The following is a 10,499-nucleotide window of genomic DNA, read 5'->3' on the forward strand; positions in this document are numbered from 1 at the left end:
TAACTCCCTTCATTTGTATATCTTTCCAGAGTCCCCCTCCGACGAGGATTCCAGTCCTCAAGGCCATGAGCTTGGAGCTGTCATCTACATCTCTGGCCCGAGCAGCGACGCTCGCGAACCTTCCTAGGTAAGCCTTCAGAGGTTCGTCGGGCGCTGCCTCACGTTAGCCAGAGAATCAGCCTTGACGCGGGCAGCCTAGGAGGCTCGGAATGCCCTTTTGAAGTCAGCAAAGAAAGTCTTCCAGGAGCTGATTGATTGGCTTTTGCTTTGCTTGAACCACTGCCTAGCTGGTCCAGTCAGTGTGAAGGGAAATATCAGACACCTCAGCTCGGGGCCAATGTTGTGGGCCATCATCAGGGTGTTGAACATCCCCAGATGATCCGACGGATCTCCGTCTCCATTGAATTTGGACAGGTGCGGCATACAGAAACCGGGTGGGTAAGCCGTTGCTGCTATGCTGGGGATGAAGAGCTCCATCTCGTCCCCCGAATCATATTCATCTTTCTCTTTCTTCGACAGGAGCTTCCTCATCAGCTCCTCGATCTGAGCCAGGCGCTCGAGGGTTTTGTCCTGATTTCCTTGGTTATTCCGGGGCTGCTCAACAGCTCCGGATCCATTGTACATATTTGGTGGGTTATTTCCCCTCCTATCTTGAGATAGGTTATTTGGGGCATTCCCGCCGTTACGTACTTCGGACAGGTCTCCCCCTGAGCGAGCATGGCTGCCACCTCCTACTGGCTCTCCTCTATGAGAGTTAAGGCGATCTCGCAGGTGGCCCCTAGGTGGTTTGAGGACTTTGTGCCGAGCTTAAACGCTGACGCAGGTCTGCGCCAAAGAGGTCGCTCCGGCAACTGCCGGTCCAGTAGCTCCCATTAGAAAAGCTCGGAGTCCGCCTTTGGGGGTGAGGATCCGGGCTTTCTCTCGGCGCCCTGCTACGTCGGGAAGGTCCCGCAGACGGCGGGTTTCTCCCAATGCTTCCATAAGTTGGAACATCTCGGATGGGCCGAGGTGGAGATGGTTATCTTATTGGTGAGGGAGGATGCCTGACCGGAGATGCGATCCTGGTTCCATCAGGGCGGATCAAGTTAGGTGGGGGCCTCGCGGCCCTGCCAACCTGCGGGTCCCGCGCCTGGCGATCTGGACGAGGCGCAGGATGGCTGGTGGGGACGGGCTGATGCTGTGAGCCCACCCCGGATCTCCTTCTGGAATTTCCTCGAGCTCTCCTGGGCGCGCTCGAGGCTGGTTGGGAGCTGGGAGTTGACATTCAGACCCAACAGCTGTACTGTTGTTGATCGGCTCTAGGCATTTCTTCGAAGTTTGCCTCTCGATGGTGCGATGAGGGAATAGAGTTGGCTGTCGGAGGTCTGTTCGAGTGGCTAGGCCTGGACCGATTACCCCGGCGGGACTTATGAGTCTCGCCTTGCCTCTTTTCGACGTTAGCGTCGGTTGTAAGAGGGGGTAGTCGGGCCAACACATCCTTGATCTGCTGATTAGCTTTCGCTAGTTGGCTCCTCAGCTGAGCATTTTCCATCTCTACCGCAGTGTAAAAATCTGGGTTTGGATTAGGTGGCCGGGGTGCCGAACTTCCAGTGTCATCCTGGCTCACCGGCTGTTTGCCTGGCCGCTGTTGGACCTCAGGAATTTGTTCACCGGGGATGGCGATATGATGAGCCTCCTGCCCATCATGTTGTTCCGTCTCGTTACCGTGTTTGGATCGAGTGGTCACCATAGTGGATGTTTGCGACAGCACCAATCTGACTAGCTCTCAATGAAAGTACCAAACTGTTGATGCGGTTCTTCACCAACAGGTAATTAAGAAAATAAGAGGAAGGGATTAGTGCTTATGTTGAACCGAAATAGATGAATGATCTTTTTAGAAATGGGCTGGTGACACAATTACGTTTTTAGGTGGTTCAAAGGTTAAAATCCTTCTACTCCACCAGTCAATATTATTGCTATATGCTTGGTATTCTTTTACAGGGTATTTCTTACACTATCGAATCCAAACCTTTGCAACTCCCAGGGTCTCCATATTTATAGGAGAGGGCACCTAGGAGTTGGTAAGAAGGTCATCCCGTGACCTTCTTACCTATCATGTCAACTTTGTGACATTCATGATTAATTCCTAAAATCTGACACATGAAGTGTGGTCTAATCAATAGGTAAGGGGGATATTGGGCCGCACGGCCCAACCCAGTCGTGGGTGTCTGAATGCGCACGTTCATGCTGCGTGTCCGAGAAGTCAGGGATATATCAGACACGTGATGTCTGATATATGCACGTTTACCTTGCGTGGTTGACTTTATAAAAGGTCACAACCTCCAACTCTAGCTCGCACCACGAGCTGGATGCTTCCCTCGACCTGTGGTCTTCAAAGTCCAAACTCAGTCTAATCTTGGCGAACCCTTAGGTTACCTCGAGCTGAGGAGGTAGGATCTTTCTATGGCAGCTCCGGTCTTGGGGATGTCCACGTGGTAGACATGATTATGCCGTATCTCATGATTAGGCTGTATCTCAGCTTGCTAACAGCCCGTGGGAAAACCAGGGCGTACAATTATTATTATTATTATTATTATTATATAAGCTTTGCATATTTTTTTTATTATAAAAAGTCTAAATTATGTGTAAGAAAATTTATGTTTTGTGTAAGGGTAATTTTGGCTTATTACCCATTTGGACTTTTTATTTTTAAAAATTAACTTTTAGACATCATGTTTTGTCAAAAAGTTAAAAATAGGAATAGATAGCTCAATTATTTGAACACTGCATTTTGGCCGGCTACCTGTTTTGACATTTTATTTTTAAAAATTAACATTTGAAACATGTATTTATTTAAAATGTTAAAAATTATTTATAAAAAGTAAAATATATAATTTATATTTTCTGTAAGGGTTCACACAATTTTGAACCTTGTATTTTAAATATTTACCCGTTTGGACCCTTTATTTTTAAAAAATTAACTTGTGGATCTTGTGTTTGTCAAAATATTAAAAATGAGAATATATAGATAGATTATTTAAACCACATGTATTTTGGTCGATTACTTGTTTAGACCCTTTATTGTTAAAAACTAATTTTTGGACCCCGTATTTTGTCAAAATGTTAAAAATATAAATAGATAGATTATTATTATTATATATAGATATTTTTAATTGACAACTATTATGATTATTATTAAAATAAAAATGAGAAAATAGATAGAGTTTTTCTCTTAATTAATTAATAACAATAAATTAGAAAAGTAGAATAAAAAATGAGAAAAAAATGATATTTATTATTATATTTATATCTATAATTTAATTAAACACTCATCATAATTAAATATCTAATGAAATTTGAATTCAAATGATTTATTGTTTAAATAAAAAGTTTAAACAAATCAAATTAGAATTCAAATTTAAATTATGTATGTTGTTAAGATATATTTTTGTAAAACTATTTACGTTTAAATAAAAAATAAAAATAATTTGAATAAATATTTATTATTATTGACTATAAATTAAAAAAAAAGAATAATAAAAAAATGAGAAAAAAACAGAAAAATGTTTTTGTCTCAATTGTTTTAGCACATGATTATGTATAATTTGACAATAATTTATTCGATTTTAATTAGTTTAAATTGATTAATTAATTTATTTTTATTATAGATATGAAAGTTTGCTAAAAAAATGAATTATAAAGTAGAAAAAAAGAGAAAATGTTAGAATATACAGAGATTTGATTTTAATTGGTTTAAATTAATTTATTAATTTATAAATATCGTCTATGATAATCACGTTTTCCAAAATTTCTTGTGTTACTATTTTTAGAGAATGAACCAAATGTTACCATGCATGTGTAAACAATACTCAGTTTTAGTAAAAAAAAAAAACATTACACATACTGTTGACGCCGTTTTTCGTCAACTTAAAATGTAGAGCATGTAAACAGTAAAGAATTATGGCCTGAATAACACAATAAAACAAGGAGAGTTTTTTACGTGGTTCAACAGTTAACTCTGCCTAGTCCACGAGTCTTTGTTATTAGAACTTAGGAAATTTCTGGAAATTCTTCAGGGATAAATTCTCAAGAATTTCTCTCCAGATCACAAAATTTCGGTCCTTTACAACGGTACATGACTTCTCTATTTATAGAGGAGGTCTCAGAATACTATCCCACACGTTTTAGGAAGTTATTCTGTATATTAATAAATTTAATGGCTTTTAAGCCTGTAACTCCCATATACAAGGAAACGTCCCCTGAAGACTAGGGGGCGTGTAACCGACTAGTCAATATCCCTTTATTGTAGGGAAGTTACAACAATAATATCTCTTGAATGCATGGACTGTGTCTCTTCAAGTGACCCATTAAACCGTTCGAGATCAGCAATCAGCATCATGCCCGTCTAAGTATCTGAGTAAAGTACAAGTTGCCTTATTTTCCGGAGACCAGTTTGGAAAGGGTAAATACCACCGAGGCCGCCTTACCCCGAGCTCACACTCATGCCAGGCTCGGGCCACTTAATCCGAGGTCACCCGACAATGGACGTACTCCGATATTCTGTCTTTCGAGCTTATAAGGACTTCGAGGCTACCCATCTTCGAGGTTGCCACCTGCTTTGAAGATTCGGCGTCTAGATTACGAGCATGTATTTTAATTATCGCGAACTCACCCCTGGCGGATCCAGCTTTCGAGGTCACAACCTCAAGTCTCGAAATCTGGGTGTAACACATACATATACCCAATAAATCCAAGGAGAAAGAAATGCATATAAAAAAAGTCCGTCATCTTGGAATTCTAAAAACAAAATTAAAATAAATTAAAAACAGTAAATTAATAATAAATCTAGTAATATAGTGAATCTAAATCCACACATAAAACATTGAATGATAACTCTTTGAAATAATACACTATTGAGTTGGTACTTAATACTAAACCTAAATGACGACTCTTTGAAATTGAATTCCCATATACTGACAATATGGGGTCAAACATGAGACTCCATAAAAGATAAAAAAGGAAAAACTAAACACAAGAGACAAAAAAAAAGGAAGTGAAATACCAAATTTGAAGCTTTCAACAATCAATCACAGGCATGCAATGATAAATAAAAAATGCAAAAAAAAGAAAAGAAAAAAAAAAGAAAAGAAAAAAAAATTATCAATAAAAAAGATTTCACTAAGGAAAAAATCATTACAAATGAGAGAGTTTTCTCATGAGAATTAGAATTCAAGTATCCTTTACAAATGAAATTCAACTTTATTTATTGTGAAACGTAGGGGTATAAGCTTGGTAATTTGTGAGATTATATTATAAATATCTTCTGTTTGGCTACAATATAATAATAATTTAAATTTAATTAAAAACTTATTTGAATTTAAGTTACATTAAATTAAATAATATATAAAATATGTTAGTAATTTATATTCAATTTGTTATAATATAATAATCATTTTAATTTTTAAAAGAAGACATTTATTTATTATTTTAAATTAGATAGATATTTTTTGTTTTTTTATCATAATTTTTTATAAAGAGAAATAAAAAAAATGAAAAGAAAAGATAAAATAGATAAAGTGATGTAGAGCAATTTTAGAGTCACACCTCACCTTTTTGGGGCTCGCTTTTTTTTTTTTTTTAAAAAATTAGATAGATATTTTCGTCCACATCACTTCTTTAGGGCTCTCATTTATATATATACTAGGTAAAAGCAACGCAACACATTTGCTTAATTTTATTTAGAAAATTTATTAATTTATTTTTATTACGTTTCTTTAATTATCATTTAAATTTTAAATAAATAAACAATGTCATATAATAAAATAATGTCATAAACATATATATATTTTTTAAAAACGAAAACATTGTCTATAGTTCAAAAAAAATGATAATTTATTTTTAAAATAAAACACCGTCAAACCAAGAATCCGTTATATACACACTTTTTTTTTTTTTATATATAAAGATATGGTATATTATAGTTTTAAAATTAAATACTTTTTTTTTTAGAAAAAATACCTATGAATTTCAATAAAATAAAATATTAAAAAAAATTCTAAATTAAAAAAAATTATTTAATCAAATTTTAATTTGTAACGCACCAAAATTTTATTTTATTTTATTAATTTATGTGCTTTATTTTATTATTAATTGTTAAGTGTTAGGGATTTATTTTAATTGTTTGGTATAAATATGAAGAGCTTGGAAGCTCTTGTTGGTGGCTGACTGCATAGAGGAGGAAGGGAGAGATAGAGACTGAGAGAGGCTTGGCTAGAGAGAGAACAAGAGAAAGGGAGTAAGAAAGAAGGAGAAGGATAATAGGGTTTTGAAAATCCCTAGGTAAGAACTTTGCTTTGTGCTTTGAATCCTCTAAGTTCACCATCCCATCTTCTTGATTCTAAGAATTTCTTTTCTTTTATGTGTGTATTTCAAAATCCTAGGATGCCAAGGTTGTTGTGCTCATGTGTTCTTGAACACAATCAAGGAAGGTAATTGAATTTTTCCCAATCTCTTGTTGTCTTGGTGATTGTAAACTCTTGAGCCATGTCTTAGTTTTTGTAAAACGCCTTATTCTAGTGCTTTGTAAAAAATTCATATATTCATTGGTTTATAAGAGAAAGTCACTTATTATAAAGATTTCAATGGGGTCTTGCTTAAAACATGCAAGTTGGGCTCAATAGTTAAAAAAGAAAATATCAGTTTTCATGCAAAGTTCTAAAACAATCAAAAGTTCAAGTCCCACTGACAAGTTTTAAAAAGTCCCATTAAACATAGCATTATTAAAAAAAATAGCGTTTAAATCTGATCGTTTCTCATCCATAGGATGCCCCCAAGCCATACACACCAGGACGACAGAACTCCCCACATCACCACACATGCCATAGAGAAACCTATTTGCTACCTGGAAGGGAAAGTACGGGGGTGAGCTAAAAGCCCAGTAAGGAAGTACAAATAACAAACAAGTAAGATACAACAAATCACAAACACCTTCATTCATCTTTATACATCATAGCATCATCGTCAAAATGGCGTCAATATCATAAACATAAACACAAACATATTCACGTCAACATAACATCATCATCATTATATCATAAACATCATAACATCACCATAACATAACAAAACATCATAACATCATCATAAACATTTCCTTGTGAACATGGCCCGCTAACTTGTCTATGTCACCCTTTGAGGTAAACAAGATCTCTGGTCCTTGAATAATCTCGACGCGTCCGCCCTTGGAGTTACGTCTTCATATCCTTAGTAACTCGGGTTATGTCTTCATATCCTTAGCAACCCCTTTTTGATGTGTCGCGTTCATCACGCTAACATCCATTCATAGCATACAACATACAATCCAAACATATCATCATACCAAGCATTTCATAATTCATAGAGCAAGGCATCATAACACTTTCATTCATACAAACAATCTTACCATTCATAGCATAACAAGCAAAATTCTATCTAACTTCCTTACCTCAGGTCCAAGCTAAGTAAAACGACAACTTCTCAACGAGCCTATACCATAATCAAAATAACATTCCTTAGCTTCACATAAACACTATTTTGGCCACTCATATTGTAACACCCTACTTCCTTAGAGCCGTTACTAAGCGAGTTTAAAACATGCATTTAACTCGCTAATCGAGGTTTTAAGACAAACATGTAATTAAACCATAAATAAAGTCATAAACTTTGAAAATAATTCCATTTACTGAAAATCATAAAGAGTTTAACATTTGGGATCCCAAAACACTGCTTAGAAATGTTTACAACACATAAATACAAGCAGAGTCGACTAGACGACAAAATCTAAGTTAAGTACAATCATCTCCCAAAATACCCCTGGCCGTGGCAGCCAGGCAGGCCAATCATGTACGCGTCACTTCACGCTCTCCGTACTCATGGTTGGTTGACTTTTTCTTTGCCCTACCTGCACCACAGAGCACCCGTGAACCGAAGCCCAGCAAGAAAACCCTTACAAGCAGATAACCTATGCATATTAAACACTTAGCATATAAACAGGCCATCAATAGGCTATACACATATGACCATGCCGTCCCAGGCGCTTTACCAGGCCCTGGGTTTGCGGTCCACACCGTGAGGATATCCCAGGTATCCTTTAGGGTCTCGCCCTGGCAACTCGCACTCCGCGTGCTAAACGCTGCTCTCGGCCCTTTGCCGCACTCGGCCTTGCACTCCACGTGCTTAACACCGTTCCCGGCCCCTTGCCGTTCCTAGCTCTTGCCGAACATTCACACATATGCATACATAGCATAATAAAGCAAATACTAAACATGAACAAACTCAATCAAAGGGCTACGCCTTGCAACACAATCATATAGGGCCCTGCCCTGCATACAAGCTCTACGAGAACAACAGTTTTCTTACCTATGTCCCGAGCTTTCCAAGCACCGATGTCCCGAGCACAGTCCCCTAATCCAAGCCTCGCTGAAACCCTAGTCACAACGCATTAACAATATTCATCCATCGAGTTCTAATCCATTAAATAACTTCGAGCCATAATTCTAATCTCCGGGACCTTGAATTCTATCAATCTGGGAGGTAAAATCCATCCCGAGCCTTAACCTTTGAGTTCCCAAGCCCAAACACACTTTAAAGCCCAAAATTGCACTAAGAGCCGCGGCCCCACAAGGCCATGCCACGGCTCGCCCCTCTTCCAGGCCACCAACATGCTTCAGAGGGCCGCGGCTCAGCAGGAACAATGCCGCGGCCCGACCCTTCGAACCCAGAAAAATCCTCCATTGATGCCACGAAAACCCAGCCAATTTATCCCAAAATCAACCCAACTATCCAAACCATTAATCACATAAGCTCTACCATGTTTTCAGTAACAAAACCTAACAAAGAACTAGCCCAAAACCTCATCAAATCTCAAGAGTGATCCTTCACCCAACACACATGCAAAACTCTAATATTTCAGCAGAAAACCAGCTGCAAATCAACACAACTCAACCATATTAAAAGCTTACCTTAAGCATAAGTGAATCCCTAAACCAATTCTCCAAGCTCCAAGCCTCTAGCTCCCAAAATCCCAGCTGAAATCCTTTCGTCTTTGCTTAAATTCACCAAGGTTCCCCAAGCTTCCAAAGGATAAACTCCAAAAGAGAGAGGTAGAAGGGAGGGTTGGTTTCTTCTTTTTTTCTAAAGGCTTCTCTTGGTTTTTGTTTTATTTAACTTAGTCTCTAAGGTTACCTCAAGGCTCGGGGTGTCAAAAACGTCCTCGAGGGCAAAATGGTAAATTTCCCTAATATTCCCTCCTAAACATTCTAACTTCAAATATATCTCCATATATTTACTTCCATAACCCGATAACCCCATAAAACATCTAATTCCCGAAATACCCCTCGACTCGCCCCGAGTTGGATTCTCAACCTCGTTGTGACTTTCTGGCTAACGACTCACAGGGACTGTCTCGGATCGTGCTACACAGATATATCACAATTATCTCATTTATCACATTTATGCCCTCAACAGGCTAAAATTACAGACATGCCCCTAATATCCAAACGGGGCCCACATGCATATTTAATTCAACTTAACATGCATCTCTAATCACATATTCACATAAATTCACATATTATATCAATAATTCACTTATTGCCCTCCAGGCACAATAATCAAGGCCCTAAGCCTTATTAGATAATTTGGGTCGTTACACATATAACTCATGTGTGCATGGGCCATGCACACATGGTGAGAGTTACTCACAATATACAAATATGCATAGTTAAACATAATGTCATAAAAGAATAATGCACATTCCACTTATATTGCATGCACGATCTTTCTATAAAAACTACATGGTTGCATAATAGATATAATTTTGGACGTAAAAGTGAATTTGCATGCGACATGCATACGTTAGAGCGTTTTGTAAAAGTGGCGTTAAAAATGATAATTCTACGCGTCTTACTTCTATCGTTTTCAAAATAAACTTGTAACGTGCTTTGTTTACCATTATTTATCTCTTTAAAATTTTTTCAAGTTGATTAATCTTCCAAAAGCATTATTTTTATTTCATAAAAATAACTTAATCAACCATTTTAAAAATATATATAATTATTCCATTAATCACTTTAAAATTCCATAAAATAACAAAGACCAACAATTATGTAAAATACTTATGATTTAACATGTCTAAAAAAATAACATTATAATTCAATTATCAAATTTATAAATTTAATGTGAGAAAAATCTAATTTAGATGTGGAAAAATATTCTTTTAATTATATTATTTTTAAGACTTAATTTTAAGTGGAACAAATTCATATGTAAAAATCCAATGATTATTTTTATAAATATTTAACTAAACTTTCAGCCATGTTTTAATTTATTGAAAAATCACAAGTAAAATAATTTCCCCATTTTTCTTAATTAAAAAGAAGGAAAATCATAACTATCAATATCAACATTCATAATCATAATAAAAATATCATTATTAATATTTTCATGGGTTGGGGTGTCAATTTATTTCAACATATACACAAAAT

The sequence above is a fragment of the Humulus lupulus genome, chromosome 1 (assembly GCF_963169125.1).
Source record: "Humulus lupulus chromosome 1, drHumLupu1.1, whole genome shotgun sequence".
Taxonomy (NCBI): Eukaryota; Viridiplantae; Streptophyta; class Magnoliopsida; order Rosales; family Cannabaceae; genus Humulus; species Humulus lupulus.